Raw genomic sequence first — 8,659 nt, forward strand, 5'->3', positions numbered from 1 at the left:
ACCTAAAGCCTATTAATTCCACTGACGTCAATGAGATAATTCTTTCCCTTAAAACCAAGTCTGGTGCCCTTGAGGAGATACCAACTTTAATTTACAAAAAAGCCTCCAGATCCTTAGCCCCTGCTATTGCTTTGCTCTTCAACAAGTCACTTGAACTCCAAACCTTCCCAGATATTCTAAAAAAAGCATTTGCCTGTCCACAAATGTGGTAATCTCACAGATGTTAACAACTACAGACCTATATCTATCCTGCCAAACTTGTCAAAAAATTTTGAAAAACTAATCTATAAGCAGCTTTACTCATATCTAGCCAAACTCAATATACTTAGCCCTTGCCAATATGGCTTCAGACCCAAAAAAAGCACTAACGATGCACTTATTAGTATGCTTAACTCGATTCATACAGCTCTTGATAAAAATGAGTTCTCTGTTGGGTTGTTTGTGGACCTGCGTAAAGCTTTTGACACTGTCAACCACCAAAACCTTCTTCTTAAATTACATCATTATGGAGTCAGAGGACACTCCCTACAATACCTCAAATCCTACCTTACTGACAGGCTCCAATATGTTTCTGTGAATAATACAATTTCTCCCACCCTACCCATCAACATTGGTGTTCCCCAGGGCAGCATACTTGGCCCTCTCCTCTTTCTCATCTACATTAATGACCTTCCAAATGCCTCCCAACACCTCAAACCAATTCTATTTGCTGACGACACAACCTTCATTTACTCCAGTCCTGATCCCCTTGCTCTAAATGCCACAGTAAATACTGAGCTAAATAAAGTCCATCTGTGGCTAACTGCCAACAAACTCACCCTTGACATTGACAAAACCTTTTATATTCTGTTTGGCAATAAATCCTCTAATCAAATAAATCTCAAAATAAACAATACCCAAATTTGTAACAAATTAGATGGCAAATTCCTTGGCATTCTCATTGACCACAAGCTTAATTTCCAGGGACACATTCTAAACATATCAAAAAAAGTTTCAAAAACTGTGGGCATTCTTTCTAAGATCAGATATTATGTGCCACGCCCTGCCCTGGTGACTCTCTATTACTCCCTTATCTATCCATATCTCAACTATGGTATTTGTGCTTGGGGCTCTACTACCCAAAATCACTTACGTCCTCTAATTACTCAACACAAAGCTGCTATTAGGACAATATCCAATTCTGGCCCCAGACATCACTCGGTACCCCTACTTAAATCTCTGAATATGTTAGACATTAAGTCACTGCACATTCTCTCATGTGTATTATACATATATAAAACGCTAAACTGTAATGCCAATCCTGATCTCAAAAGCTTCATAGAAGGTTGTATCAGAACCCATGAGCATCACACCAGAAATAAATACAGTTTTGATATTCCTAGAGAACGACTTAATCAAACTAGAAATGCTCTACAAATCAAGGGGCCCAGAATGTGGAATGACCTTCCCAACCATGTTAAAGACTGTACCTCCCTCAACCGGTCCATAGAATTACCCCAATCACCCCAAATCAGGCCAAAACTACCCAAATCGTCCTAGCATTACGTAAGTAATGAAGAAATATGGTATATTTACTTACTATAATGTTGGTGCTACACATAGAACATGATCAAACCTATTTTTACTCTGAAATAATCTAATTTCATAACGAAATTAGACGTAAATATGTGAGAGGTGACGCCATAGGAAGTCGACGGTCCAAGCGACAATTGTGTGGAGCGACTTATCCAAGAAATATGGTCGCCAGGAGAGTGTTTGCTGCCATATCAGCCTCCTGTACACAGTGATCCAGTCCTTTTCGTTCATTGAACACCGAACCCTACACGCCCTCTGATATATTGCTTAATTAACAAATATTCACAAATAAAGACTATATTTGTATATGTTATCAGAAAGGCAGATATAAAATAGTTTTTGTGAATCCATCACAGAGATTATACCTTATTAGAGAGGAAAAATATTCATACTTTAAACAAGGCTTCATGGCCGACGCTCTCCTTACCGATATGGGAACTATGACCTTCCGAAGATCAATGTTAATTTAATCTAGATATTGTAATAAACGAAGTTTTCTATGTCATCATAAAGACATAAATATAAGCTGCATGTTAATACTTTGGCATAAATATAACTGAATTGAAAGTTAAGATATATGCCTTTTTATAGTTACTTGATGGCTCGCTCAGGGAGTGTGAAGGCCTCCACACAAGCCAATCAATTTTATAATTACTTTGCATATATGCAAAGTAACGCCATAGGTCTTTATGTCAGAATAAAGCCATGTAGACGATAATGTAACTACATTTCAAGGAAAACATATCTTAATATAATTATTAAATGAATGCAAAGTTATGGTTAAATAAATAGCCAATACCACACAATCGCCGGTGTCCGGACACATGAATAGTCGCATTAGGTGAAAGGAAATGTACCCAACCATTTCCATTTACCCAACCATTTCCATTTACCCAACCAGTTTGTGCACCCTATACTCATCCTCTGTGCGGTAATTTATTGTGCATCCCATACTCATCTTGTTACCAGTAGTTTGTGCAACCCATACTCATCCTGTGACCCGTAATTTATTGTGCATCCCATACTCATCCTGTTACCGGTAGTTTGTGCAGCCCATACCCATCCTGTGACCTGTAATTTATTGTGCAACCCATACTTATCCTGTGACCTGTAGTTTATTGTGCAGCTAATACTCATTCTATGAGTCATAGGACATTGCGCAACCCTTTCTCATCGTGTGAATCTTTGTTTACTTTGCTCTCCATATTCATCCTCTGCGCGATAGTTTCTTGTGCAACCCATACCCATGATGTGAGTGGTAGTTTATTGTGTACCCTATATTGATCCTGTGAGTATAGGGTACACAATTCTTGTTTGGATTCTTGTAATGTTATTTGTCTATTTGTAGTCACAGTATTTGTGCGCCCCTTGAGGGACTTGAATTAGAGGGGGGTTGAAATAGCCTAAGCTACTCTATCCCTTCGAGATGTATTTATTGCTTATCTCAATAAACATACTTGAACTTGAACTTGGGTACACAATGAGTTCATTTGTACTCCATACTCATCATCAAGAAGTGTATTTTACCAGCATTGTAATATAAATTAAGAATAAAAGCTTAACTGGATTACGGACCCATAATCAAAATAAGAGTCATCACTAATTATCATGACAAATTGTCTAGGCTACACTTCCGCCTTCGACAAGCTGCCGCCGGATGTGGGTATAGTTTATTGTACACCCCCGCACCCCCAGTCCTGGAAGGGCGGGCATTGGGATGTGGACATGTGTACCATTATACCCCCCCCCCCCCCCCCCACACACACACTCCTCTCCTGTTAATAATAATACTAATAATAATAAAAATTAAAAATAATAACGTTAATAAATATTATAATTAAAACACTTACTGTAATACCCTAGTGCTTGAATGAAGGTGAAGGAAAGACCCAATAAATGTGTAAGTGTATTAAAAACCAAATTTTCGTTGGGTGAGCTGGCAGGTGAGCACCACCTGCCAGCTCACCCAGTAATGAACATCACCTGCACACTGCACCGAACCACTTGCCAGCAGGTGCAGAAGTACGATGGAGAGAGCAAAGTATACAATATTTCAAGTATAATATTAAAGATATATTTAGGATTTAATGTTTTCCTATAAAGTTCGAATAATACCTTTATTTGATTTTTTGTATTATTTTCTACCACAGACGTGGCCACACATTAACAATGCTAACCAGCATATATACATTTTCTTCAGTCCGCCATGGACTCTAACCCTTTCCACTACCGCCCACAAGATGGGTATAGGGTGCATAATATAAGAACTAAACTAACTAACTCCATTGATAGGGTTAGAGATTTGTTAAACATATAGTTCAGGGATTTATTGAACAATCAACCACATAAGGTGATTGTAGTGTTTTTAAAATGCTAGGCTAAGCTACATACGTAAATACATAAATACACAGATTTACGTATGCCCTACATAAAGTGTTCGATGTGTCTTTTACATAGTGTCATTAACGTGCATTTACAAAGGTGAAATTGAATTCTGACCAGCTTCCACATATACTTTATACACATATACACACACAGACGTATGCGTACATATACATATATATACATACATATATGCACACATACATACACATATATTTGTCTCTTTTACTCTGACAAGGTGAGATAACTGATAGAGAAACTAGTGTGCAATTAAGCACTTAATCACTGAAGGTGATTAAGGTGCTTTCACAAGCTCAGGTTATAGAGTTACATCACATACATTCATTGTATAATTGATACGTTACATGGTCAATCTAGGGTACAAGTTCAATATATCATCAAGTGTTCCAGTACTCAAATAGTAATTACACAGTTCAGCATACCTTAGCCCAGGAGGGCGAAAGTCAGTCAGTATGGGACATTCTACAATATAATGTTCAAGGGAGTGCATATTTTCTCTTTCACAAAGTTGACACATTGTGTACTCGACATTTGGGTTTTGAGAAAGCTGCCAGATACGTCTATATCCCAAGCGTATTATGGCCACTATAACATCACATTGCTGGGTTCTTGTTCCATTAATCCTGTATGTGAATGTCTCCGCACGATATCTATCATAATATTTAATGCTACAATTTTCAGGTCTTTGTGAATTTGTTAGGTCGGTGAGATTTTCATTAGATGTTTGCTTAAGTATTCTCTTTGTCACTGCTAATGAAACACCCATATAAATTTCTACCACTGGTTTTCTACAGGCTGTCTTTGCAAGCATATCAACAGTGTCATGCCTTGAGATGCCAACATGTGATGGTATCCATAGGAATTTAATTTCAAATCTCTTTTCTTTGGCAGCTAAAATATTCATTCGAATATCACTGACTATTTTCTGGGTGTCACTACTATGTGCGTTCAATACCAGGAGTGCACTCTGCGAATCACAGTATGTAAGTCGATTGCCTTTGTGTTTTAAAAATTCAGTGGCAAGGTATATGCCTGCAAGTTCGGTTTGAGTTGTACTTGCCCAATCATTGACGCGCTTCATTCATGTATGTACGAGAGAAGATTGTTCAAATATATTACATGCACATCCGGTACATCGTCCACCTTCTTCTACAGAACCGTCGGTATAGCACTGATACACATCGTTACCCATACTCTGAGTACTTTCAGTGATGCTTCACAGTGTTAACTGTTTTAATAATGAAGAGTGTACATTATCTTTCTTGGGTGCATTTACAAAATCAACTGCTAGATCCAAGTTATCCCATGGAGTAATTGGTTGATTAATCGTTAATTGAGTTGGGTACATATTTAATATTTTGATGGAGTTGGCTACCTTGTAGAACCAAAATGCATAATCAGATTTCGCTCTTCTACGGACCTCAGGTGAGTGTAGCATATTAGAAAGTTTAGCTTGAAACTTCTTGTATTGCCGAGATCTACTCAATGCCTTCACGCCGAAAACTGTGCTAATAGACAAAATTATGTTAGAGATATGGGTCTATAATTATCTGAGTGTGCTTTGGGGATGGGAACAATGACACTGTCCAATCATCAGGTAATACTCCTTCACTTAAACTCATTCTGTACAACACTAAAAGTGGATTACCTGGTACTTGTGAGACTAATCTCAGTAAACTGTAAGTAATACCGTCCTCTTCAGGAGCAGTAGACTTATTTTATTGTGCTACACAGCCTTCCCGGCTTGGTGCCTTCTTTGGTAATTACTTATCAAAGGCAGCTCCATACGAGGAGCTGCCTCGTATGGGCCAATAAGTCTTTTGCAGTTACCTTCATTCTTATGTTCTTACTTACATTTATTGAACTTTATCATCGTCATCATTTACAGAAATAAATTAACATAAAAAGTAGTCATTTTAATACACAAAACAGAAGTAGATATTATGTAAATTATGATGCAGGATAGGATCACTATTAAGAACTTAATTATAAACCACAATATGTTTTATATCGTCAGAAATTCGGAAACATACCATATATTTTCAAATATTTACAATTAAAGTATTTATTTAGGAAATAAGTATTTTAGTTACCCTAGTTAGCTCTGAGAACACACATTCTTGCAGCAAGAATTTCTTCCCACTAATCTGAGCGATGCTAATGAGACCAGTCTCGACCCACTGGACAGGTCATGAACAACAATCAACTACAGCACCATCTATGTCAGAAGATATTCAAAATATTCTTGATATCATTCAAATTGTCAATACGAGAACAGAATACATAAGTTGAGTGATGTCAAAGGAATCATATTGACTGACCGATCCCCATTGTACATATCCGTGGCTTCCTGACCATAAAGGTACCGACGCGGTCGAGGGTAAGAGACCGGATGTACCCATATACCTATGAGGCCATCAAAAATAGTGAGTCACGCCAAACAAAAAGAAGTACTGGTAAACAGGTCAGACACAACCAGTACTATGATGATGCTAAACTGAAAGAGCTTAAATCAATTGCTAGACAGACAGGTAAAGCATATAAGAGCCTTAGAACTCCTCAAATGTTAAAACTGTTTCAGGCCGCGCTTGCAGCGGCAAGGGAGAGAATGACTGAACTGAGACAAAATGAATGGGAGGGTTTTGTTAGTGGACTTAACCTGCATACTTCCCTGGGCAAAGCCTGGAAAGGCATAAACAAAATTATTGGTAAAAATAGTAGACAAGTTTCACACCCAAACCCGCTACAGAAAGCCAATCAGTTAATTGCAAAATGGGCTCAGGTTTCCAGCCTTGGAATGCTACCAGCTAGCACTGGGGAGAAATTGCAGACGAGGTCCACAGACAGAAATTCTCTCATAAATTTCATGTTGAGCAAGCAACATGATGAATGTGATGTTCCATATACAGAATATGAATTGGATGCAGCCCTCTCCAGGGGCAGTAGCACTGCTCCTGGTGAGGACGGTATCACCTATGATATTCTAAGACTCCTACATCGTGTACCCGGTAACCCATTATTAGAATTGTTTAATGCCAGCTATGTCTCTGGGCAGTTGCCTGTATCATGGACCACCAGTCTTACGGTACCTGTACCAAAGCCTGGCCAACCGGATGCTTTCCGTCCCATCTCACTGACCAGTTGCATGTGCAAAACCTTTGAGAGAATGGTGCTTAATAGATTATTGTATAGAGTTAAAGAGCACATGTCACCTGATATCAATGGTTTCACACATGGTAAAAGTGTACACAACTGTATCACAACCTTTCTTACTGTTCATGGAGATAAAAGGCACAAGTACACAACATTTCTTGATTTAAAAAATGCCTTTGATATTGCTAATAGGGAAGTGATTATGTATGAATTAGCGAGAATGGATATAGGGGGACATTTATTACAGTGGATACGAGGCTATCTTACCAACCGGAAGTCCTCTGCGCTGTTCCAAGGCTACAAGAGTGAAACTAAAGTAATGCAACTAGGCACCCCACATGGAAGAGTACTTAGTCCTACCTTGTTTAATGTTCTAATTAATGCTTTACTAAAATCAATCCCAACTAGTCCGGCAAACATCACTATCAGCTATGCAGATGACATCCTTGTGCATACTAAAACCCACCGCAAAATGCAAACAGTCTTAAATTGTATACATACAGCTTGTGAGAGCCTTGGTCTTGTAATCAACGCTGCTAAAACTAAGGTATTTAACAGACAAATTGGCAACCGCAAAAGTGGACCACGAAAACTTAAGATAGACAACATACCAATAGACTATGTCTCTTCTTTCAAATACCTTGGTGTCTCTGTCCCTTGTACCTCAACTGCAGTCAATAAGTTACATCAACAATGTAGAGACAGACTCAAGGCTCTCAGAACTGTAGTGGGGTACAGCCCGAAATATGGTGTTAATATTAGAATAGCAAGAATGATGTATTTAGCGTATATAAGGTCTCTGATAGACTATCATGCACCAGCTTTGGTCCTGCAGAATGGCAAAAGTATTGATAGACTGGAAAAAATGCAAAATGAAGCACTCAGATTTATACTTGGCTGTCCTATAACTACCAAAGTTCTCAACATGCGGAAATAATTAAATATACTTAGCATTAGAGATAGAACATTTGAAATTAATCTTATGATGGGACTAAAGCTGCTGCGTGATAACAAAAACAACATTGTGTCAGTTGCACTGTTAAAACACATACGAAATGGAACTAGCGAGTCTAAATGGATTCAAAGAACTGCCACTCATATTAAAATGATGGGACTGCACGATGTATATACAGATGAAAGAGTACAGCCCTTCCTTCCACCCTGGCAGATAGTACCTTTTGACATCCTGACCCCTGCATACCCCACCAAGAAACTAATCACAAGCAACCCTCATGCTCAGCTTGCTGCTAAATTAAGCACCATAGAACACATTCACAATATACAAGCTGAAAACAACATTGCACAGACCATATACACTGACGGATCACTCAATACAGCTACAGGGAGGGCAGGAAGTGCTGTTATTGCTCATCAGCCCGATGGCAGCACAATTCAAAGAAATATCCGAATTAGTAACTGGGCGTCCACAATGCAAGCCGAGTTGGTAGCGATACTGGTAGCACTCGAAATTATTGACAACACTGAAGTAGACAGCTTAATTATTTCTGACTCCCTATCCTCACTACGA

This window comes from Procambarus clarkii, chromosome 25 (assembly GCF_040958095.1).
Source record: "Procambarus clarkii isolate CNS0578487 chromosome 25, FALCON_Pclarkii_2.0, whole genome shotgun sequence".
NCBI lineage: Eukaryota > Metazoa > Arthropoda > Malacostraca > Decapoda > Cambaridae > Procambarus > Procambarus clarkii.